Source organism: Camellia sinensis, chromosome 8 (genome assembly GCF_055761805.1).
Source record: "Camellia sinensis isolate YWXY chromosome 8, ASM5576180v1, whole genome shotgun sequence".
In the NCBI taxonomy this organism is placed as follows: domain Eukaryota; kingdom Viridiplantae; phylum Streptophyta; class Magnoliopsida; order Ericales; family Theaceae; genus Camellia; species Camellia sinensis.
In genome coordinates, this window is record NC_138968.1 from 125496867 (window position 1) to 125524200 (window position 27334).

Genomic DNA, 27334 nt, shown 5'->3' on the forward strand with positions numbered 1-27334 from the left:
TATGATTTAAAACAAGCGCCAAAGCAATGGCATGAGAAATTTGACAAGGCAATGATGTCAAATGGATTTAAAATTAATGAGTGTGACAAATGTGTTTATATTAAAAACACAGACAAAGGTTATGTCATTGTATGTCTTTATGTAGATGATATGCTCATCATAGGTAGTAATAATGACATGATTAAAACTACCAAGAAAATGTTGAATAAACATTTTGACATGAAGGACATGGGCATTGCTGATGTAATTCTTGATATGAAAATTACCAAAACATCAAAAGGATATGCTTTGTCACAATCTCATTACATTGAGAAAATACTTGACAAATTCAGCAAAGATGATGATCATCTTGCTAGAACACTTGTAGATGTTAATTTGTATCTTTCTAAGAATGTACAGGAAAGTATTTCTCAATTAGAGTATGTCCAAATTATTGGAAGCTTAATGTACTTGATGAACTGCACTCGCCCAGATATAGCTTATGCAGTAAGTAAATTAAGTAGATATACGAGTAATCCGGGAGTAGAACACTGGAAAACAATTATATGGGTTCTTAGATATCTCCAATTTACTCGTAACATTGGGCTTAATTATACTAGATATCCAGTAGTACTTGAAGGATACTGTGATGCAAATTGGATATCAGATACAAGAGACTCAAAGTCCACTAGTGGGTATGTCTTTACTCTTGGTGGGGTGGCTGTATCTTGGAAATCTTCCAAACAGACTTGTATTGCTAGGTCTACTATGGAATCTGAATTCATAGCTTTAGACAAAGTAGGGGAAGAGGCAGAATGGCTTCGCCACTTTCTTGAAGATATTCCAATTTGGCCAAAACCGGTGCCTGCTATATGCATACATTGTGATAGTCAATCAGCAATTGGTAGAGCACAAAGTCATATGTATAATGGTAAGTCTCGACACATTCGTCGTCGACATAATATCGTAAGACAACTACTCTCTAATGGATTTATGTCCATAGAATATGTTAAGTCTAAAGACAACATAGCGGATCCACTAACCAAAGGGTTAGCAAGAGAGTTAGTTAAGAATTCATCGAGGGGAATGGGATTTAAGCCTATTAAATAAGAGTTACCACAACGGCAACCCAACCTAGTTGACTGGAGATCCCAAGATCTAGGTTCAAAGGGACAACCGAGTTGTGAATGACTCAGAAGGATCACTGGGGAGTCAAACTCCTACCCATTTCTATGATGAAATAGTGATGACTGCAGCGTTTGAGGTTAAGTAAATTTTTTAATGATTCTTATATTTAGGTAAACCTAGTGGAGTATGGCAGGATACTCTTCATAAGCATCACCTATGTGAGTGTGCACTGGGCCGGTTCTGTGAGATTTGTGAAGGGCTACAATTCTCTAGAGCACTCATGAAGACCAGGTTGTTCAGGGCCAAAATGAACACAATAGTGAGAACTAAACTGTGTTTGGGAATATACTGTGCGAGTTCTATTGTCTAGGTTTACACAAACAGTTGAATAGTTCAAGACATCATGTTCACTGGTTAGCTAGTAAATCCGATAGTGTCTCACAAAGGAAGGTTCAAAGACAAAAGCTACTTATCCTTTGCAGAATATTACCAATTTCTGTACTCTCTGTATTTACATCATGTTGTTGCATTTTCTCTCCGTCAAATTCCATTCATGTGGGGGATTGTTGGAAAAAATGGTTTAATATAGGCATATTTTTTATCCCAATTTGAGTGGGCCTGTAGACGCGCCCGCGGGCCTCGTGCTACAGTTCGGACTCGATTAGTGTCACGGTTCTTAATCTAAACCAAAGAGTCCAAATCTGGCAAATCGTTTTGAGAAATAGATTTTTGAAAAAGTAGTGCCAAACATGGACTGCTTTGCCAGATACAGAGTCGCCACCTAAATATTTTTTATGGGAGAATTTAGGAAACCCTGACTCGGTGCCGAAGGCCACGTGTCCGTCATCACCGGAGTTGTCTCGGCTCGGGAGCTTGGGTACGATCGGGGAAGGTCAGCTATGAGCACCCCCTTTCGCCCGGTCCGAAGACCGGCCTCTACTAACCGTGATATCTGTTTTTGAAAACTTTATGTGTTCTTATTCCGATTATCAGCCTAGAATTACTATGTTATGCGCACAGCAAACAAGTATAGACTAGATTGCCTAATTTGGAAATAAACATTGCATATCCGTTCGGTTTGAAAATGCTTTGGAATTTGCTACTCGCAAGTAGGCTAAAATGCGGATTTCAACGAGTCTTTCCAACTCAAACAATCCAACCTTCACCCACAGGCATTCAAAACAGTTATATCACATAAGCAGCTAGCCTCATGGTAAGCATACTGTCATGTTAACATTCACACACATGCGAGATGCTAAAGCATAAATACTTACATCGTACTCCGTGCCAAAACAGTAAACTAGTTAGCAAAACATGCGTGTCCTAGTTCATGCTAAATTGTCTAATGCAACACATACAGGATGCAATTAGATGGGCTCGGCTAATCTTAAACATGGCATGTGAAATGCAATCAACTATCACATAGTCAATTTTTGAATTGAAGTACAAATGCAGTTAGCGTGATGTACCGAGCCCAATGCATGCAATACAAATGCACGGATGCACACATGCATAGCATAAGGTATGCTAAAATAAATGTGCCCTAATCTACCATCATAAGCAGGTAAATAAAAGGGAGAAAGAAGTGGGGGTTGGAAGACATACACACACTCACGCACACTTATTACAAATTTGCCCTCGCTCGAAGGGACCGAATAAATATTACAAATTAATTAACTACGCAAGCTAATTAAATATTACAAATTAATTAATTAATTAACAAATTAACTAATCTAGGAAAACAGGTAAACCGCCTCGGGAAGCGCGCCGCTATGCGTAGGCTGCCTCTGTTTTCTTTCCTCTGCTCCTCTGAAGGCTACCAAAACCTCAGGACTGCTTCCTTGGACACTGAGGAGTGCCACCGGCTGAGTAGAATCGCCACCGGCAGTGTGGTGTAGTCATCGGCACAAGATGAATCCATCGGCTGCTTGTTTACTGCCGGTCGGCAATATATACTGCCGGTCGGCAAGGAATGTCTGCAGAACCTGCAATTGACAGCAACAGAGTGCAAAGCAAAGCATGGCGGCACAATTCAAGGCATATATGCACCATTCATGTCCCTTATCATGGTAATGACCCAAAGGGGCATGTGCCTCGATTCTCGGACCACCAATCACGCATTTCCATGCATGATGGCCCAAGGAATCAAGTATGCAACTTTCATGTCAAATGAAATGCAAACCAATCAAACAAACTAAAACCCAACCTCTATCACATGATCAAGAGGCAAGGCATGCATGCCAATGCAATGCAACCTAGGCATACGAGCTAAGGATGCAACATGCCGATACAAGCAAACATGCAAGGTGAGCATGCAAATAAGCAAGGGATGGTCTTAAACATGAATTAGGCAGCTCTAGTTAGGCCCAAAACAGTGGCCATAATATGAAAATGAAGTGCCTCGAAATGCGTGCACACGGGCACGCAAACCGAGACAATGGCATACGCAATGCAATGGCTAAAACGGCATATAGAATGCAACATGGACTTATACTAACATGAGAGAGCCTCAGCCACACTCACATAAGAGGCCGATGGATGAAAATGAAGTGCCTCGAAATGCGTGCGCACGGGCACGCAAACCGAGGCAATGGCATATGCAATGCAATGGCACGGAAAATGATATTCAAACATGCCAATGGGATTTCAGCACTGAAATTTGGGGGAAAACAGCCCCGAAATGAGGCGAAAACACACCCGATGCATGGAATAGTCCTGAAACATGGACTTTTGGCACCCGAAATGGCTTACAGCTATACAAAGCATGCACAACATGGATATGAAATGAATAGACAGTAGCAAGGCAGCCCTAAAATTAGCATTTTACTAGTACAACTCATGGCCAAAAAGCAAAAAAAGATAGGGCAACAATGGCTTACAAAAACGGCCCTAAACATGAGATTATGAAGCAACTCACAGCTTCTGTCCCCAAACATGTTAGGGCCCTTCAACAACATTGAAGAGGGGCCCAAAATATGCACATTCACAGTTCATGACAAGGCTCGAAAACAGATACAAGCATGGCAAACAATTTATGCAAGATTAAGGCCACAAAAGGGCTATAACATGAAGTACACAAAACATTCACCAAAAAAGAAAATATCCTTAATAAAACATGTTCAGGAGGTCAAAATAAAGCCACTTTTAGTTCGGACCAAGGTCCAAAAACAGCAACATCAGGGGCTGCCAAGACATACAAAAATGGGACCAAAAAGAGGATATAAAGGGAAGTACAACATGGAAGTCCCAAACAGTGTTTAGCCCTTCTTCAATGTTGAAGAGGGGCTCAAAGTAAGCCTATTTTCAGTTTACATCAGGCTCTAAAACAGATCACACGCAAGCCAAAAATTCTATGCAAGATTATGGCATTCAAGGAGGATATTGAAGCAAGTGCAAGATACTGTCCTCAAACAGCAAGAGGTCCTCAATCAAACATGAAGAGGACCTCAAAATATGATGATTTGAAGTTTGGGTCGGAGCCCAAAAGTGCAAGCAACTATGGCTTAGATATGAAGCAAAAAAAGGCTAGAAAAGGGAAGATGAAGACTCACCCTTGAAGACCAGCAAACCAACACCTCTTGGACCAAGTTTGGGAGCTTTTAACCTCTGGAGGACAGCCTCAAGCTGCTGGAATAGGCGTTGGATGCCTTGTGCTATGAGTTGATGAAGAAATGGCCCAAGAACAAGGGTGTTTGATCACTATAACACTCCCAAATGTAGAGAGAGAGGGAGATATAGAGAGAGAGGGTGATATATATGTTATATGTATGTATTAGGTCTGGTTTTTGCTGAACCAAAACAAAGGAGGAGGATGGCTTCCTTATATAGGCAATACTAAGCTTCCAAGACAAGCTTCAAAGGGTCAAAGGGGTTTAAAGGGGAGGTCAAGGCTTATTGGAGAAGCTTGGACAGCTGGTAGGTTTCTTGAGGAAGCCAAGATAAGGGGTCAAGGCTTCCTCAAGAAGCCTTGAGCAAAGGGTGCAAGAAAAGGGGCCAAAGGGTGTGCAAAGGCTCAAAATAGCCACATATATGCACGTGGAGTAGGGTCTGTGCATCCCAGCTGGCACAGCTGGGATGCACCAAGCTTGGAGGGTGCAAATGGTGCAAACCGGCCAGAAAATTTGGTCGTCGGCCAAAATAAAGTGTCGGTCGGCATAATATTTTGCCGGTCGGCAAAATAGATTGCCGATAGATGATGCCAAGGTCAAAAAAATGCCGGTGGGTGTCCAAATTGAAGCCCCGGAAGTTAGCTTTCCAATGGCGCAAACCTTGCATCAAAATTCCTCCTGTGCAAAAAGTTATGCCCTTTTTCGTGAAGCCGCGCAGATTCGATCCAACCGGGATGATGCCCGACTTCAACTGATCATATCTCCCCCACCCGGACTTGGCTCTAGGAGATTCTTGAGTGCAAAATGAAGCCCCGGAAGTAAGCTTTCCGACGGTGGTGGCCCCATAGCTAAAATCCAAGTGTACAGACAGATAAGCCCGATTCAGCGAGGGCTGCTCAACTCGCTTCTACCCGGATTCATGCCGAACTTCTCCTAAATTAGTTTTCTCCTCTCCTTTCCTTTTTTCTTCAACTCCAAAACCCTAAACAAAGTGTTTTGAAAGATTTTCCTCTCTTCTAGCCCAAGAAACTAATTTTTTTTTGCCCTGCACATCTCTCAACACCGAGCAAACCATCAGTAGTGCCCAAGTCTTAAGGGCGGTCAAAAATGGGGTGTCTACAGGGCCCCAAACGTCTTTTGGGGTGGGTCCAAAGAGGTGACGTGTTCCTTGCCGCGTGGCAAGTCACACGGTGAAGACAAAACGTCAAAACCATTTATGAGTGAATGGCAAGTTGACGTCGTTTTCAGGTCTAAACATTAATTTACTTAGATAAAATTCATGTGAATTTTTTCAATAAAAATTATTGTGGGAATTTAATTTAATTCTGAATTCAAATTTTGGGTTCCTAAATGGTTACCTAAAGTTTGTAATTATGAGAATTTAATTTAATTCTAAATTCAAATTATGGATTCCTAAGTGGTTTTCTAAAGTTTGTACCTCTTTATTTATTAAACTATTTCAATAGTTTAATATATATATTTAAATAGTTATATATATATATTCCATATAGTTTATATAATAAAGGTCCATCAATTTGAAACTGTTCTCCAACGGTTCTATTTTCAAATTGGTTGAAATTTGTTCTAACACTTTTCAAACTTTTTTGAAGAAGAATTCAAGCAACAGTTATATTCATTATGCACCTTTTCACTATTTTTTGGGACCTGTTCGGGGCAGAGTTGGTTGCCTATATATACAGCCATTAATCCAGCATTCTAGACCCCCGGGAAATTGAGTCTTTGTAATCCAATTTCCTATCCGAAAATATGAGTCTGCAAAATACCTTGTTGCCGTCCAATTCTTTTATTTAGTGCATTTTCCTACATTTTAGTTTTAGGAAAATAATAAAGAGAGTATAGAACACAGGTTTGGTTCGCTGAACAAATTTGTTTGAAGTGCTTCTACAAGTTTGTGAAGATCATTGTATCCTAGGAGATAGACGCCACTCAACCGTAAGCACCGTAGCGGGGCGAATCTGTCTTAAGGACAGAGTGTCACACACTCGACTTGGTCTTTTAATTTTAATTCGGTTCGATAAATAAATTTGGTATGTTATTTATTTATTTTGTTTGAATTTATTTCAAGTTATTTTATGTACACAGAAGATTCTTTGACAACAATCTTAAGATTGTTGGAACAATCTTCTGTGTAAACAAAATGAATTGAAACTACCTCAAACAAAATAAATAAATAACATACCGAATTTATTTATCGAACCAAATTAATATCAAAAGACCAAGTCGAGTGTGTGACACTCTGTCCTTAAGACAGATTCGCCCCGCTACGGTACTTACGGTTGAGTGGCGTCTATCTCATAGGATAGAACGTGTAGGACAATCTTCACTGTATTTAAAAAGATTAAATTCTATTGTGTACAAAACAACAACTAGAATATTAAGAAATAAAGAAAATGAGAGAATTTGTTTGATTACAAAAATAAATAAATAAAAACAGATTTTATTTTGTTACAAAAAACAAAATTAAAATATGATTTAAATAAATAAAACAGAATAAAAAATTAAACAACTTACTTGATTAATTTCTTTAAATAATTATCAGATCAAGTCCAGTGTTTGACACTGTGCCCTTAAGACAGATTCGTCCTCTCCACGGTGCTTTCAGAATTTGGACGTCTATCTCTCAGGATAAAATGATCTACTACAAACAATAGCAGCACTACAAATTGTTTGCCTAACGAACACACTAAGTTTTTATACTCTCTCTGACAAGAAAATAATACAGCAAAATGAAGAGGATGTTTGCAGAATTATAAAGGACGAAAATTTGAGTTCTTAAATCCAAATGAGGGCTGTCCTATTTATAGATGTAATAGTGGCTGTAGGTTTTGAATTAAACAGGTATGAAACCTGTTGGTTTCGAATTCAAACAGATTTGAATCTGTTGGATTACAATTCAAACAGATAACAAAAATGGGAAGGGCCCTGTTTGGGTGTACAGTAAATCCAGACCAGTTTAATTCTGGTTTAAAAACGGGAAGGGCCCTGTTTGGATGTACAGTAAAACCAAACCAGTTTAATTTTGAATTTTGGATTTTATTTTACCAAAAATAAAATTAAATTCAAATATTTTTGACCCAAAAAGATTAATATTGGGCTGAACAAGCCCAACCCAACCACACACCACGCACTCACGCCCAAGCCCAGGCCCAGGCCCAACCCGCTCGGACGGACGGCGGCGGCGGCACGCGCGCGCATGTGTGGTGATTTTTGGGTCCAATGGGTCTAGCCTATTTTGTCCATAACCTCTCCCTCTAAAACACTTGGGTACCCCTTGGGGCACACCCCAAGTACCAAACCCAAGCCTTATAAACCCATTCAAAACTTTCCACCAAATCAATGTGGGACAAGTCATTTTACAACCTTAAGAAATTTCCACCAAAACTCCATTTCTATGGAGCACACTTTGGCTTCAATTTCCCATTCACTCGGTAATGGTTTTGAGTAACCAAATATACCACGTGAATCACAACGCGGCATAGAACGCATTACCACTTTGACCCGTGAAAATCGATGCGCGGGACCCACCTAAAAAATAGACCGAACTTAGGATAAAATTCTGGTTTTATCCAGAATTTATAACCATTTCCAACAATCCCCCACATGAATGAAATTTGATGACAACGGAAATGCAACAATATGCAGATTTATCGAAAAAGTATAAGTCGAAAATATCTTGCATCAGGATAGGTAGTTTTCGGCCTTGAACCTTTTCTAGTGATAACCTATCGGACTTACTAGCTAACCAATGGACGCGATGCCTTGAATTGTTCAGCCGTTTGTGTAAGCCAAGATAATAGATTTCATACAAAATATCTTCTAACACATCGTGGTTCTCACTGTTGTGTTCATTTTGACCTTGAACGCGCCTGGTTTTCATAAGTGTTTCTAGAGAATTTAGCCTCTTCATTCTCATAGAACCGGCCCCACACTCATATAGGTGATTCTTATTATGAGTATCTCCTTATACTCGTCTTGATTTATGCCTCAATCAAGATATAAGTAATCATCAAAAGCAAAGCTTATCCTTATACCCCTGCATACAACATATGTTGCAGATATCACTCTCACCATAGGAATGGGTAGGAACTTAATCCTTTGGTGATTTCTGGCGAGCCACACATAACTTAGTTGTCCCTGTGAACTTAGTTCTTGGGATCTCCAGTCATATAAGTAGGGTTACCATTATGATGACTCTTATGTAATAGGCTTTAATCCCATCCCCTTCGATGAACTATACACTAGCTCTTTTGTCAAACCTTTTGTTAACGGATCCGCAATATTCTTTTTAGATTTTATATAATCTATTGAGATTATTTCGTTTGACAACAATTGCCTTACGATATTATGTCGACGACGAATATGTCGTGACTTATCGTTATACATATGATTCTGTGCTCTGCCTATTGCAGATTGACTATCACAATGAATGCAAATAGCTGGCATAGGTTTTGGCCACATTGGAATGTCTTCTAAAAAGTGACGAAGCCATTCTGCTTCTTCTCCTACTTTGTCTAAAGGAATGAACTCGGATTCCATTGTGGATCGTGCGATGCATGTTTGTTTCGTAGACTTCCAAGAAATAGCAGCACCTCCCAGAGTAAAGACATATCCACTTGTGGATTATGAATCTTTAGTATTCGATATCTAATTTGCATCACAATAACCTTCAAGTACTGCTGGATATCGAGTAAAGTTCAAACCATGATCACGGGTGAATCTTAGATATCTAAGAACCCGAATGATCGCTTTCCAATGATCTTCTCCGGGGTTACTAGTGTACCTACTCAATTTACTGACAGCATAAGCTATATCAGGACGAGTACAATTCATTAGGTACATTAGGCTTCCAATGATTTGGGAGTATGTTAACTGAGACACTGCATCACCTTTATTTTTCGATAAATAAAGTTTGACGTCTACAGGTGTTCTAGCTAAATTCATATCATCCTTGATAAATTTACCAAGAATTTTCTCAATATAATGTGATTGAGATAATGCATATCCGTCAGATGTTTTAGTAATTTTCATTCCTAATATAACATCTGCGACCCCCATATCTTTCATATCAAATCTTCTGTTAAGCATCTGTTTAGTTGATTTGATCATGTTTTGACTGCTTCCAATGATAAGCATGTTATCCACATAAAGACAAACTATGACATATCCTTGGTCAGTGTTTTTAACATAGATGCATTTGTCACATTTGTTTATCTTAAACCCATTAGTAAGCATTGTATGATCAAATTTTTCATGCCATTTCTTAGGTGCTTGTTTTAATCCAGAAAGGGATTTTACAAGTCGACAAACGTTCTTTTCTTGCCTTGATACTACAAACCCTTCGGGTTGCTCCATATAGATCTCTTCATTTAGATCACCGTTTAAGAAAGTTGTCTTAACATCCATTTGATGTATTTCTAAATTAAACAATGCTGCTATAGAAATAAGCATGCGAATGGATGTTAATCTTGTCACAGGGGAATATGTGTCAAAATAGTCCAGACCTTCCTTTTGTCTGTAACCTTTAACTACAAGTCTTGCTTTATACTTGTCAATTGAACTATCTGCTTTCATTTTTCTCTTGAATATCCATTTATATCCAAGAGGTTTAGAACCTGGTGGAAGATCCACCAATTCCCAAGTATGATTTTGCATAATGGATTCAATTTCATTATTAATAGCCTCTTTCCACAAAGGTGCTTCAAGACCTGTCATTGCTGCCTTAAAGCTTTGAGGTTGATTTTCTAATAGGTATGTCAGAAAATCTGGACCAAAGGATTTTGATGTACTCGCTCTCTTACTTCGTCTTGGTTCATCATCAGTTAAATCCTGTTGGTCGAGACTATTACTAGTCTCTTGTGTTTGATTGTCATTAGTCTCTTGACTTTGTGTACAATCATAAGTTCTTTTTTGTGAACTTAATTCCTGTCCTTTCTTGTAAGGAAAGACATGTTCAAAAAACACAGCATTCCTTGACTCTATAATAGTGTTCACATTTATATCAGGTATTTCTGATTTATAAGTCAGAAACCGATATGCACTACTATTCTGAGCATAACCAAAAAACACACAGTCTATTGTTTTTGGTCCAATCTTAGTCTTTTTAGAAACAGGAACTTCAACTTTTGCCAAACACCCCCACACTTTTAAGTATTTGTAGGAAGGTGGTCGACCTTTTCACTATTCATAAGGAATGCTTTTGGTTTTCTTGTGGGGTATTCTATTAAGAACATAAATAGCAGACAACATTGCTTCCCCCCACAAGTTCTGTGGTAAGCCTGAACTTAGTATCATGGCAGTCACCATTTCTTTTAGGGTTCTATTCTTCCTTTCAGCAATTCCATTTTGCTGTGGAGAATAAGGTGCTGTAGTTTGGTGAAGGAAACAAAGACATTAGCACATTAAAGGAAACAAAGACATTAGCACATTAATAAATGTGCCGAAGCTAAACACTCACGTCCTAATGCATTGGACAACAATAATTCATTCCACGTAAGCACATAATCACATAAGCACCTACGAATTTGATTCCCGGATAATGATAGTCCCAATGCGTTACTATAGTTCCGGTTGGAAGTAGCAGTGATCAAGTGCCTTTCCAACAAGACTACTAGAAACTCAAGGGTCCAATCATCATCCCAGAAACTACATTCCATACCCACATAATCACATAAACATGTTATCACATAAGCATATAACGTTACACTAAGTCTCTATCAAACAAGACGAACCCATTGTGATACTAATCACTTCCCACGTACCCAAAGTATTCAAACCCGGTAGGCTCTGATACCAAGTTGTAACGCCCTCAAAAATATATCCATTCTATATATATCATTGACATGCATTATTTAAAGAAAACACTTTAATAAGTCATTATAATATCCATCAGAGTCTTACTAAACAAAGCATTACATGTAACATCAAAGTAAATGCCCTACCGGCTTACATCTTTCCAAGCCAACACTTGGACACAAAGTATGAGTTCTAACTCAAATATAAATAAAGCCCTAGGCTTGAGTGTTTACATGTACTAGCAATGAAAAACAAATAACTAAAAATAGTCTTCAAAATCCAAGTCCTTCCAAGCTAAGTCCTTGGAGGTAGCTTATCACCTGAACCTGAAAATAATTTTCCCATAAAGGGTGAGCCACAACCCAGTAGAAATATACTAAACCACATATAAGCAATGAATAAAGCAATAGCATTCAACAGATGGTTAACCAAGATAATCAATTACTTCATTTTACAGTCTCATGACACTATTGTCTAACACACGTTTGCTTTCCAATTTTATCAACATGGCTCAGAACCTGGCCAAACTTACAACAGTAAATTACATATATCATATTCACGTCCTTCGAATATCAACAAACAAATGAGACTCAAGCTCAAATCAAACACTTCATACTTCCAGATTGATACACATTTTAGTGCTGTATCAATAAAACACTTATATATATATAAGCACACATAAAAGTGATGCTAATGGAGTCCATCCCCTATCTCCTCCCAAACAAGATCCGGTTTAGAGGTCCATCCCCTATCTTCCCCTAAACCGTGGAGTACATCCCCTATCTCCTCCCACACAAAACAATGTATGCAAATGCAATGCTCAATCAATACACGTATTTTCTGTATCAATGCAATAGTCAAAATTAATGACTTAACCAATGTGATTAGTTTCAGTTATTCCTAATCCACATGCAATGTCTACAACAATCACGACTATCCTCCACCGATAGCCCAAAACAATTATTTCTAAACTGAAAATAACTATGTCAACAATTCAATAGACAAATGATTCAAATTAACCAACTACACCATTTAATCAATGAATTCCCCAATTCCATGAATTTAACCATCTTTTCCCAATTCCATGAATTAATTATACAAATTAATTTAATAATACAACTAGGGTTTTTCCCAAAATTTACCAAAGTATCCCCAACATATCAAAATACCAAAACTTAGAACAAAGCCTATAAAATGGAGTAGGAAATCCCTACCTCGAAGAAAACAACCCAAATGGTGAAGACAGAGATGAGTGCCCAAATACCAATGTGCTCCAAATCGCCAAATGTTCAGATTAAATGAAAGCCCTCGACTCCCTCTATATTTTTAATAAAGAAACTAGGGTAGAAACACCCTCTAAATAGATCAAATCTAAGAAAGAAGGTGAGTAGGGAGAGAGAGAAGTCAGACCTAGGGTTTGGAATCAAAAGAAGATGAAAAAGACTGATCAAAACCCGCTGCTGCGTATATAAACTGGACAGGCTCGCTCGAGCGAAGACTTGGTCGCTCGAGCGACCAGACACAGAGAAGCAACGCTCGAGCCAAGGAAGCCTTGCTCGAGCCAACAACCCAAAAGCTCGCTCGAGCGAAAGAAAACTCGATCGAGCGAAGAACTCAAACCCTCAGGTCTGTAACCAGACACACGCTCGAGCGAAGGAACTATCGCTCGAGCGAAGAACGAACTAACACGCTCGAGCGAAGAAAATCTCGCTCGAGCCAAGAATGCACAGCTACAGGTCCAAATCAGACGCAACCTCTCGCTCGAGCTACCAAACCCCGGCTCGAGCGAAGAACCAAAAATAACAGCTCGCTCGAGCGACTAACTCCTCGCTCGAGCGAAGATCCAAAATTCTGGACAGCAACACTTGGTTTCTAAACCCAACCAACCTGAAACAAACCTGCCCAACACATCCTATAAGTCCAAATGAGAAAATAAGGGACAACAACAACAATTATACAATGACAGAATCTACGGAACCTAAGTCCGGATACAATAATCAAATGGGAGAAGACCGGGGTCGCTATACTCAAATTAATCAACATATCAATTTAACATTCCAAATCACATGAAATTTTTGTTAAGAAATAACTTGATTTGACATCATACATGCATATCAAACGCATCAACTAAAAATAATGAATTAACAAAATAATTTAATCATGCATGATCCCAAAATTTGCATCATGAGATAAAAAGATTCTCAACTCATAAATAAAATTCAATGTGTTTTGAATTTTAAACTCCAAAATGACAAAACATACCTTCATTTAATAAGTTTGATTTGTACTTAAATAAACTAATTAAATATGCATGCAAAAGTCCTTGTGAATATATATATATATATATATATTATTCCGACTCATATGCAGAAACTATTCACGACTACAGATCCACACACAAAAATGTAAAAAAAAAGATTCAAAAAACCAATAAAGAAACTAAACTTGCCACAAAGGTTTCTTTGTAATAAAAATGAAATTTGTTTGTAAATTAATATTTTACTCCAGAAACAAATTCTCCCATGTACTACGATAAAGTCAAAAGAACTATGATAAATTAACAAAATTAATTTTCTAGTTACTAAAACCAGAAAATAAATTATAACATAAAATAATTTTATTTTCCTTGTTATTTAAACTATTAAAATAAAATACCGAAATAATATATGATTACAAAATATCAGAAAAACAAACCACAAATTAATTTTCTAGTTACTGAAACCAGAAAATAAATTACAACACAAAATCATTTTATTTTTCTTGTTACTAAAACTAAAAAATACTGTAATTTTATTTTTCTTGTTACTGAAACTAGAAAATAAAATACCACAAAACTATCTTATTACAAAAATAAGAAAAAACACAAAATAATTTTCTAGTTACCAAAACCAGAAAATAAATTAAAACCCAAAATAACTTTATTTTCTTTGTTACTAAAACTGGAAAATAATATAATTTTATTTTCCTTGTTACTAAAACTAGAAAAATAAAATACCAAAATAATTTTCTGTAACACCAAATAATATTCTGTAATTGTTAATGACACCAGTATATTACTACTAGTTGTCAAAGAAAAGAGACAGTATATTACTACTATCTGTCAAATAGCATAAATCACTATTTGTTTTTCTAACCAGAATATTACTTTGAAAACACAGAAAATTAAATACAATGAAGATACCAAAAACAAAAAAAGAATTTGTCTTAAGATTGTAGGACAATTTTCACTGTATTTAAAAAGATTAAATTCTATTGTGTACAAAACAACAACTAGAATATTAAGAAATAAAGAAAATGAGAGAATTTGTTTGATTACAAAAATCAAACTTGAAATAAAAATAAATAAATAAAAATAGATTTTATTTTGTTACAAAAAACAAAATTAAAATTTGATTTAAATAAATAAAACAGAATAATAAATTAAACAACTTACTTGATTAATTTCTTTAAATAATTATCAGATCAAGTCCAGTGTTTGACACTGTGTTCTTAAGACAGATTCGTCCTCTTCACGGTGCTTTCAGAATTTGGACGTCTATCTCCCAGGATAAAATGATCTACTACAAACAATAGCAGCACTACAAATTGTTTGCCTAACGAACACACTAAGTGTTTATATTCTCTCTGACAAGAAAATAATGCAGCAAAATGATGAGGATGTTTGCAAAATTATGAAGGACGAAAATTTGAGTTCTTAAATCCAAATGAGGGTTATCCTATTTATAGATGTAATAGTGGCTATAGGTTTTGAATTGAACAGGTATGTAACCTGTTGGTTTCGAATTCAAACAGATTTGAATCTGTTGGATTACAATTCAAACAAATAACAAAAATGGGAAGGGCCCTGTTTGGGTGTACAGTAAATCCGGACTAGTTTAATTCCGGTTTAAAAACGGGAAGGGCCCTGTTTGGATGTACAGTAAAACCAAACCAGTTTAATTTTGAATTCTGGATTTTATTTTACCAAAAATAAAATTAAATTCAAATATTGAGCTGAACAAGCCCAACCCAACCACACACCATGCACCCGCGTCCAAGCCCAGGCCCAGCCTGCCCGGACGGACGGCGGCGCGCGCGCATGTGTGGTGATTTTTGGGTCTAATGGGTCTAGCCTATTTTGCCCATAACCTCTCCCTCTAAAACACTTGGGTACCCCTTGGGGCACACCCCAAGTACCAAACCCAAGCCTTATAAACCCATTCAAAACTTCCCACCAAATCAATGTGGGACAAGCCATTTTACAACATTAAGGAATTTCCACCAAAACTTCATTTCCATGGAGCACACTTTGGCTTCAATTTTCCATTCACTCGGTAATGGTTTTAAGCAACCAAATATACCACGTGAATCACAACACGACATAGAACGCGTTACCACTTTGACCCGTGAAAATCGACGCACGAGGCCCACCTAAAAAATAGACCGAACTTAGGATAAAATTCTAGTTTTTCCCATAATTTATAACCATTTCCAACACAATGATCTTCACAAATTGTAGTAGTACTCCAAACAATTTGTTCGGCGAACCAAACCTATGATCTATACTCTCTTTAATTTATTCTAAAACTAAATATGAAGAATAAATGCACTAGAGAAAAATTGGACAACAATTTAGACAATCTGCAGACTGATTTTCGGAACCCTCAAAAAGTATCAAGATTGCTGGAATATAATCTCAATTTATAGGCAACATACTGCGGTCCGAACAGGTTCAAAATTGAATAAACAGATGCAACTGTTAAATTCAAACAAATCTGACCGTGTACTTATAACTAATATTCAAACAAAAGAAAAAGTGCCGTTTTGAGACAAAGTTTGAACACTATTTCAATTTATTTGAAAAAGTATCGTTGGTTTGTGGAATAGTTTTACTAAACTATTGGAATACTTTTATTAAACTATTTTGAATAGTTTAATCATTTTTAGGAAACCACTTTAGGAAACCAAAAATAAATTTATATTAAAATTTAAATTGCCACAATAATTTTTATTGAAAAAATTCAAAAGAACTTCGTCTAAAAAAAAATTAATGTTAAACCCGAAAACGACATCAACTTCCTATTCACTCATAAATGGTTTTGACGTTCCGTCTTCACCGTGTGGCTTGCCACGCGACAAGGAACACTTCACCTCTTCGGACCCACCCCAAAAGACGTTTGGGGCCCACTCAATTTTGGGTTAAAAAATATGCCTATATTAAACCATTTTTCCAACAATCCCCCACATGAATGGAATTTGACGGAGAGAAAATGCAACAACATGATCTAATTACAGAGATACAGAAATTGGAAATATTCTGGAAAGGATAGGTAGCTTTTGGCCTTGAACATTCCCTTGTGAGTCACTATCAGATTTACTAGCTAACCAGTGAACAAGATGTCTTGAACTGTTCAGCCGTTTGTGTAAACCAAGACAATAGAACCCACACAGTATATCCCCAGACACAGTTTAGGTCTCACTATTGTGTTCATTTTGGCCCTGAACAACCTGGTCTTCCATGAGTGCTCTAAAGACTTGTAGCCCTTCACAAATCTTATAGAACCGGCCCAGTTCACACTCACATAGGTGATTCTCATGAAGAGTATCCTGCCATACTCCACTAGGTTTACCTATAAATAAGAATCATTAAAATTTTACTTAACCTCAAACGCTGCAGACATCACTATTTCATCAAAGAAATGGGTAGGAGTTAGACTCCCCAGTGATCCTTCTGAGTCAATCACAACTCGGTTGTCCCTTTGAACCTAGATCTTGGGATCTCCAGTCAACTAGGTTGGGTTGCCATTGTGGTAACTTTTATTTAATAGGCTTAAGTCCCATTCCCCTCGATGAATTCTCAACGAACTCTCTTGCTAACCCTTTGGTTAGTGGATCTGCTATGTTGTCTTTAGACTTAACATATTCTATGGAAATAATTCCATTAAAGAGTAGTTGTCTCACGATGTTATGTCGACGACGAATGTGTCGTGACTTACCGTTATACATATGACTCTGTGCTCTACCTATAGCTGATTAACTATCGCAATGTATGCATATAGGAGGCACTGGTTTTGGCCAAATTGGAATATCTTCAAGGAAGTGGCGAAGCCATTCTGCCTCTTCCCCTACTTTGTCTAAAGCTATGAATTCAGATTCCATAGTAGACCTAGCAATACAAGTCTGTTTGGAAGATTTCCAAGATACAGCCGCCCCACCAAGAGTAAAGACATACCCACTAGTGGACTTTGAGTCTCTTGTATCCGATATCCCATTTGCATCACAGTATCCTTCAAGTACTGCTGGATATCTAATATAATTAAGCCCAATGTTACGAGTAAATCGGAGATATCTAAGAACCCTTATAATTGTTTTCCAGTGTTCTACTCCCGGATTACTCGTATATCTACTTAATTTACTTACTGCATAAGCTATATCTGGGTGAGTGCAGTTCATCAAGTACATTAAGCTTCCAATAATTTGGGCATACTCTAATTGAGAAATACTTTCCTGTACATTCTTAGAAAGATACAAATTAACATCTACAGGAGTTCTAGCAAGATGATCGTCATCTTTGCTGAATTTGTCAAGTATTTTCTCAATGTAATGAGATTGTGACAAAGCATATCCTTCTGATGTTTTGATAATTTTCATACCAAGTATTATATCAGCAATGCTCATGTCCTTCATGTCAAAATGTTTATTCAACATTTTCTTGGTAGTTTTAATCATGTCATTATTACTACCAATGATGAGCATATCATCTACATAAAGATATACAATGACCTAACATTTATCTGTGTTTTTAATATAAACACATTTGTCACACTCATTAATTTTAAATCCATTTGACATCATTGCCTTGTCAAATTTCTCATGCCATTGCTTTGGCACTTGTTTTAAACCATATAATGATTTAACCAATTTACACACTTTCTTTTCTTTCCCTGGAACAGAAAACCCTTCTGGTTGTTCCATATAAATTTCTTCATTTAACTCACCATTTAAGAAAGCGGTTTTAACATCCATTTGATGAATTTCTAGATTGTATAGAGATGTAATGGCAATTAGTATTCTAATGGATGTTATTCTAGTAACCGGTGAGTATGTGTCAAAGTAATCTAGACCTTCTTTCTGTCTAAAACCTTTGACTACAAGTCTTGCCTTGTATTTGTCTATTGATCCATCCGCTTTCAATTTTCTTTTGAAAATCCAATTGTACCCAAGGGGTTTACAACCTGGTGGCAAATCCACCAATTCCAAAGTGTGATTTTGTAAGATGGATTCAACTTCACTGTTGACAGCTTCTTTCCATAAAGGAGCTTCAGGACTGGACATAGCCTCTTTAAAAGTTAAAGGCTCATTTTCTAACAAAAATGTTAGAAAATCTGGACCAAAAGATTTTGAGGTTCTAGCACGTTTACAATGCCTAGGTTCTTCTTCCTCATTTTGGTCTAACTCTTGCTCTTAATCATGTTCTTGATCATTACTAGTAATAGCATGAAAAGATCTCTTATTATTACTAGTCTCTTGCCCAGTCTTATTTGGAAATACATGTTCAAAGAATGATGCATTCCGATACTCCAAAATAGTATTTACATGCATTTCAGAATGTTCTGATTTATGAATCAAAAACTGATATGCACTACTATTCTTGGCACAACCAATGAAAATGCAATCAATGGTCTTAGGACCTATCTTAGTCTTTTTAGGACTAGAAATAGCCACTTTAGCCAAACACCCCCACACTTTTAAGTATTTGTAGAATGGTACTCTTCCATGTCACAATTCGTAAGGTGCTTGATTCACTTTCTTTCGGGGTACTTTATTAAGTATATAATTAGCAGAAAATATTGCTTCCCCCCACAAGTTCTGAGGTAATCCAGAACTAATTAACATGGCATTCATCATTTCTTTTAAAGTCTTATTTTTCCTTTCAGCAATTCCATTTTGCTGAGGTGAGTAAGGAGCGGTGGTTTGATGAATTATTCCATGTTCTTTACAAAACTCACCAAAAGGTGATTCATATTCACCACCTCTATCACTTCTAAGTTTCTTGATTTTCTTACCAAATTGATTTTCAACTTCATTCTTATACTGAATGAAAGTTTCCAAAGCTTCATCCTTGGTTCGAATTAAATAAACATAACTATATCTATAGTCATCTATAAAAGTGATAAAATATTTTTTCCCACCTCTAGTTTGAATTGATTTAAAATCATAAATGTCACTATGAATTAATTCAAGTGGTTCCGTACTTCTTTCAATTGAATGAAAAGGAGTTTTAGATAATTTTACCTCAACACAAATTTCACATTTATGATTTGAATCAATGTCAAATTTAGGTAAACATTCCATATTAATTAATCTACGCAAAGATCCATAATTAACATGTCCTAGTCTACCATGCCATAAATTTGAAGACTCAAGCAAGTAAGAAGAAGATGTATTATTATTAATAACTGAAGGTACAACGGTCATTACATTTAACTTGAAAAGGCCATCAGACATGTAACCTTTTCCTACATACATCCCGTTTTTGGTAAGTACAAACTTGTCACTTTAAAAAACTAGCCTAAACCCATTCTTACTCAACAAAGATCCGGAAACTAAATTCTTGCGAATGTCCGGTACATGCAGCACATTGTTGAGAGTGAGTTCCTTTCCTGATGTCATCTTGAGAACAATCTTTTCTCGTCCTTCAACTTTGAAAGTTGAGGAGTTGCCCATAAAAAGTTGTTCACCATTGTCCACTGTAGAATAATATGCGAACATCTTTTTGTCGGCACAGATATGGCGAGTAGCACCAGTATTCACCCACCATTCTTTAGGATTTCCGACAAGATTTGCCTCGGAAACAACTGCAGAAAGATTGATGTCATCGATACCATTGGAAATATTGTCCACTTCGATCATATGGGCTTGAGCAGGCTTCTTGCTTGTTCTTCTTTTGCTTTTGCCTTTGCTACGACAATCTTTGGCCCAATGTCCCTCTTTGTCACAGATGTAACATTTGTCATTAAACTTGTACTTTTTATTATCCCCTCCTTTAGAGCCTTGTGATGAACTTTCTCCAGAGACCAAGTCGAGTGTGTGACATTCTGTTCTTAAGACATATTCGAATTATTCTGTTTACAGAATTTTTCGTTTGTTTCCCTTTTTCTTTGTTCGTTTAAAAAAGGAAAATATTTTCTGTGGATTTACAAAATAATATTCAGGTTGGAAAAACAAATAGTGATTATATGCTATTTGACAGATAGTAAAAATATACTGTCTATTTTCTTTGACAACTAGTAGTACGATACTGGTGTGATTAACAATTCACAATATATTTTTGTGGAATTTTGTCAGAAAATTAATTTTGATTTTTAGAAATTATTTTCTGAGTTTTCATTAATTAAAATTCTGTTTCAGTATTTTAATTATTGGAGTGTTACAAGAGATTTAAGTTTCTGTGTGAAATTAATTTGGTTAAATAAAATTTTATTTTATTTCCAAACTAATTGAAAAATAAAAGTTATATTCTTATTTCTTTTATTTTACAGAATTTAATTTCCTGTGTGGAATTAATTTGGTTAAATAAAATTTTATTTTATTTTCAAATTAATTGAAAAAATAAAAGTTATTTTTTTATTTCTTTTATATTACAAAATTTAATTTTCTGTGTGGAATTAATTTGGTGAAATAAAATTTTATTTTATTTCCAAATTAATTGGAAAATAAAAGTTACATTCTTGTTTCTTTTATTTTTACAGAATTTATTTCTGTGAATTTGGATTAGTTTTCTGTGTGGAATTAATTTGGTTAAATAAAATTTTATTTTATTTTATTTCCAAATTAATTGAAAATAAAAGTTACATTTTGTTTTTTTTCTTTTATTTTAACAGAATTTATTTCTATAGTTTTGGTTTAATTTGTTTAAATAAAATTTTATTTTATTTTCAAATTAATAGGAAATAAAAATTACAATTCTTGTTTCTTTTATTTTTACAGAATTTAAAATTCTGTGTTTTTTGGTTTAAATTTTCTGTGTAGTATAAAATTCTAATTTTATTTTATAATTTAGAATTTATGGCTACTAAAACTGGTCGAACTAATGTTCAAACCAGTACTGGTATGGTGATTGCCATCACGCCAACCCCTCCTTATGTTAAGACTGTGCCAGTGAATCATGGTGAAAAACCAGAGAAGTTCTTAGAAACCGTTTTTAAAAGATGGCAGAAGAAAATGCTATCTAAAGGAGGGGAAACTAAGAAGTACAAGTTTAATGGCATGTGTTACATTTGTAACAAAGAGGGACATCGGGCCAAAGATTGCCGTTACAAAGGTAAAGGCAAAGGAAGATCAAGTAAGAAGGTTGCTAAAGCCAAAATGACCGAAATGGATGAAATTTCCAATGGTGTAGATGTCATCAATCTTTCTGCAGTGGTTTCCGAGGCAAATCTTGTCGGAAATCCTAAAGAATGGTGGATGGACACTGGTGCTACTCACCATATCTGTGTCGACAAAAAGATATTCACATCTTATTCTACAGTGGACAATGGTGAACAACTTTTTATGGGCAACTCCTCAACTTCCAAAGTTGAAGGACAAGGAAAGATTGTACTTAAGATGACATCTGGAAATGAACTCACTCTCAACAATGTGCTGCATGTACCAGACATTCGCAAGAATTTAGTTTCCGGATCTTTGTTGAGTAAGAATGGGTTTAGGCTAGTTTTTTAAAGTGACAAGTTTGTACTTACCAAAAATGGGATGTATGTAGGAAAATGTTACATGTCTGATGGCCTTTTCAAATTAAATGTAATAACCGTTGTACCCTCAGTTATGAATAATAATACATCTTCTTCTTACTTGCTTGAGTCTTCAAATTTATGGCATGGTAGACTAGGACATGTTAATTATGGATCTTTACGTAGATTAATTAATATGGAATGTTTACCTAAATTTGACATTGATTCAAATCATAAATGTGAAATTTGTGTTAAGGCAAAATTTTCTAAAACTCCTTTTCATTTAATTGAAAGAAGTACGAAACCACTTGAATTAATTCATAGTGACATTTGTGATTTTAAATCAATTCAAACCAGAGGTGGGAAAAAGTATGTTATCACTTTTATAGATGACTATACTAGATATAGTTATGTTTATTTAATTCGAACCAAGGATGAAGCTTTGGAAACTTTCATTCAATATAAGAATGAAGTTGAAAATCAACTTGGTAAGAAAATCAAGAAACTTAGAAGTGATAGAGGTGGTGAATATGAATCACCTTTTGGTGAATTTTGTAAAAAACATGAAATAATTCATCAAACCACCGCTCGTTACTCACCTCAGCAAAATGGAATTGCTGAAAGGAAAAATAAGACTTTAAAAGAAATGATAAATGCCATGTTAATCAGTTCTGGATTACCTCAGAACTTGTGGGGGGAAGCAATACTTTCTGCTAATTATATACTTAATAAAGTACCCCGAATGAAAGTGAATCAAACACCTTATGAATTGTGGCATGGAATAATACCATCCTACAAATGCTTAAAAGTGTGGGGGTGTTTGGCTAAAGGGGCTATTCCTAGTCCTAAAAAGACTAAGATAGGTCCTAAGACCATTGATTGCATTTTCATTGGTTATGCTAAGAATAGAAGTGCATATCAGTTTTTGATTCATAAATCAGAACATTCCGAAATGCATGTAAATACTATTATTGAATCTCGGAATGCATCTTTCTTTGAACATGTATTTCCAAATAAGACTGGACAAGAGACTAGTAATAATAAGAGATCTTTTGATGCTATTACTAGTAATGATCAAGAACATGATCAAGAACAAGAGTTAGATCAAAATGAGGAAGAAGAACCTAGGCATAGTAAACGTGCTAGAACCTCAGAATTTTTTGGTCCAGATTTTCTAACATTTTTGTTAGAAAATGAGCCTTTAACTTTTAAAGAGGCTATGTCCAGTCTTGAAGCTCCTTTATGGAAAGAAGCTGTCAACAGTGAAGTTGAATCCATCTTGCAAAATCACACTTGGGAATTAGTGGACTTGCCACCAGGTTGTAAATCTCTTGGGTACAAGTGGATTTTCAAAAGAAAATTGAAAGCAGATGGATCAATAGACAAATACAAGACAAGACTTGTAGTCAAAGGTTTTAGACAAAAAGAAGGTCTAGATTACTTTGACACATACTCACCGGTTACTAGAATAACATCCATTAGAATGCTAATTGCCATTGCATTTTATTTACACAGAAGATTGTTCCAACAGGGTATACATTGGAGGATTCCCATTGTCACATTCAATTTTTCTACATTAGATTCAATGTTCACGTCACATTGACTTCATAAGTGTGTACACTTTGACATTGTGTTTCATAGTTTAGAGCCAACGATTGGTGGATGTTCCGAGTGCGTCATTGTCTCGTTGCCCAATCGGGCTACGTATGGGAATGTAACTTTCACATTCAATGTGAACTCACATTTATATTGGGCAATTTATATTTCATATAAAAAATAGATCAGTTTCTCTTTCAAATTGTGCCAATAAACTTGACGCAATGGCCACTAACGTGTGAATCCATCACATTCACTTTATGTTTCACAGTAAATCAGGTTGATGTAAACTGCCACTACGTTCACATTAACCTGGGTTAAGACATTAACGTTGTCAAGGACAACAAATGTAGTAGCTTGAAAGTCCCTTATGTCACACCCCAAATCCGGGCATGACCGGCCATGGCCCATAGGGACTTAGCCCAAGGCACACGTAAGCCTAAACATGAACCCAAAAACCAAAAAGAATAAATGTGATGATAGCCTAGAAATAAATAAATCAACACTCAATCCAGTGACATACCACAAGTGAAAACAAGTCATAACCAACTTCCTAAAAATATATATACTAAATGGGACACAAACCGCCCACAAAATAAAATAATTCTAAATAAAACCCAACCACAATGTATGCACAAAACTCGACAAAGCAACCTAAAACAAATTAAATAAATGCCCTAGAGGTCCATGCAATTGAGTCCCCGCTACGCCATGAGCCGACTCTAAGTCCTTCTAACACCTGGAAATGGTAAACAACTAAGTCAGCTGCTAGCTCAGTGAGTAGCAACATGGATAGTAAATACAGTTTTGAAAACAGGGTTCAATTCCAAAATAAGATATATATCACAGAAACTAGATTGGCATACAGTTTGGTAAATACAATCTGTTTCAAAAAGAAGGTTCCACAGTTCAATACTTAAAATACTCATGTCTCGCAAGAACATGACAAACAACATTTTCCACTTAAAACAGATTATAACATGAACACCAATAATTTTCTGGATACCAATAAAAACAAATAATCTGCCACACAGTTCTCAAGGCTATAAGCCCCGTTGGATCCAATACCGAACTAAGAGTCATCCTTAAGGTGGCACCTGAGCCTTTTCTCAAAGACGATCCGATGGAAGGTCACCTAGTTATTTTTAAAGGTCTTTTCCTTATAATCGTTGAGCACTAGAGTCATCACGGCCCAACCCGGATCTGTTCCCTAGTGGCCAGAGTCACCACACACAGTGGAATAATTTCCCTGGACTAAATACACATATGGTCCCAATAATCAATACACATCAGTTTCACAAAACATGGTAGTTCATCATTATAAACATGAGACCAAAACAAATATTTTACAGTATGCCAAGTTCACACATGTTTTAGAAATAATTTGATTCAATTGATAATATAATAATTTATCAAAACAGTTTAGTCATGAAACAACAATTTAATTTTCCAACAGTTCAGGGTAGGGGAACATTTATAAAAATATGTAGCATGAAACTACTCACCTGAAACCGAAATAATATAATCCTCGAATAGAGTATGAACGTCCAACTAGTGCCCTGAGCCAAGTATGAAACTACACGTCACTACTAATTTAAAAACACTAAAGAATAGGAACTAAGTAACCTCAAACTTAAAGTGCACTAACACGGCTCAACCCAACTCACCCCCACTCTTAAATATTATCTAAGTTCATGTTCTTCACGGTCTAAAATCACCCAAGACATGGGTTCCGGTCAAAACTTAATTAAATGTGACTTTGAGATAAAACAGAGTTTTAAACAAGTTTTCCCAATCTATTCGCTAACTTTGAAAATTACAAAACCCACTCCACGCTATTTGAAAATTTCCAAAAATCTCCAGATATCAACTAATATATCCTAAGTTTCAAATCCAATTGGTTTCACTTGATTTTCTTATCAAAATAATTATCTACAATTTATTATATCGAAACAGGTTATTTTCTGCAGCACTTTAAAGAAATTGACGGTTCTCTTAATATACACGAGCAATCAATGCAAGGCAAAAAACGTACGAAACTAGACTCGTAACCCGTTCTAATGACACTAATTTGATAATTTTTGGATTTATACCCAAAGAGAACAACACTCCCGAATTTACTGTTTCGGACTGGTTTCCTGGACAGATTTGAATACCTCAATTTATATAGATTTTGACTCCCAAAAATTATGAAAAAATTCAGATATGCAATTCAATATGTAATTAATCTACCATAAAAATTTCATATTAAAATTCATCCGTTTGATATGGTTTCTTGATTTTTAAAGTTCGTGATTATGCACAGATTTTTTTTAACTAAGAATAATACCCATTCTTTATACATGAATTTAACTCCTCAAATTTCTTAACAGTATATATATATATATATACAAAATACATAAACCTACAACCTCTCCGTGAATGAATAAAATAATTATAGAAAAAGGATGAAGAACAAAGAAAGAAGAGAAGAAAACCTAGGAGGGCTAACCTTTGATGATCACACACAACACAACACACCCAAAAGTTCTTTGATTGCAACATCTTCTTCTTTTTTTCCTTCTCTCAAACCCTCTCCCGTGGCTGCTGTGTTGTTGCCCTATGTGGTGAACAAATAATAGAGTAGGGTTTGTGTTTATTTTATTTTATACTAGTGGGGGGCACACATAGGTCAAATAAATAGATAAATATACAAAACATATATATAAGTTATATGCAACTCAAATGGTAAGAGTTTTATATATTAACCTTGTGGTCTAGAGTTCAAGTCACACCCTCCTCTCTATATATACATTTTTTATAATAAATCTTGCCTCTAAATTAAATGCTTTCACCACAAATTTATTTTAAGTTTAAAATTAATTAAAAGATCCTCCAATAATATTTAATTTGCACCTTAGAATTCACCATCAAAATATTTGAGATTATAATATTATTATTATTTAATTATTTACTTAATTTTTATATTTAGGTTCTCACACCTTAACTTGTACACATTTTAATGAACAAACATAAAATGGGGGTGGCAACAATACCATTATACACCAAACCACAGTCAAAGTCTCAACTCTATAGATATGATCACAATTTATGATAAAATTGGATTTCTTATATATGAAACGTCAATTTTAAAATTCAAATTCTCAATCACATAGATATGATCACAATTTATGGTAACATTGGATTTCCTATATGATATTGCCATTAATTAGGTTATCAAATAATATTGGGTGTAAATGTGTCAACAAGAAACCCGCAGGACTTACAAAAACATAAATTTTTTCACAAGACTATTTGTAACATGAGTCTTCCAAATAGGACTTATAAATAATTAACCCACAAATTAGAGACAATTTTTAAATTTAAGTGGCAATTAATTTGAATATTTAAGATAATTTTTTTATTTTTATTTTTTATATATCTTTTCTAATTATTAGCCAATCATCTTTCTTACATATCATTAGATTTAAAAAGTGAGTCTAAAAAGTAAGCTTGTATATT

At 35.6% G+C, this 27334-nt stretch overlaps 1 long non-coding RNA gene across 1 annotated transcript; it reads right to left on the reverse strand.

The window, feature by feature from the left end:
* Window positions 1-24362: 24362 nt before the first annotated feature.
* Window positions 24363-26483, reverse strand: LOC145797096 (uncharacterized). Its single transcript, XR_014338176.1, has 3 exons — window positions 26325-26483; window positions 25339-25392; window positions 24363-24572 (listed from the first exon to the last, which is right to left on the reverse strand). It is a non-coding gene; the product is annotated as an uncharacterized LOC145797096 (long non-coding RNA).
* Between the last annotated feature and the right edge of the window lie 851 nt (window positions 26484-27334).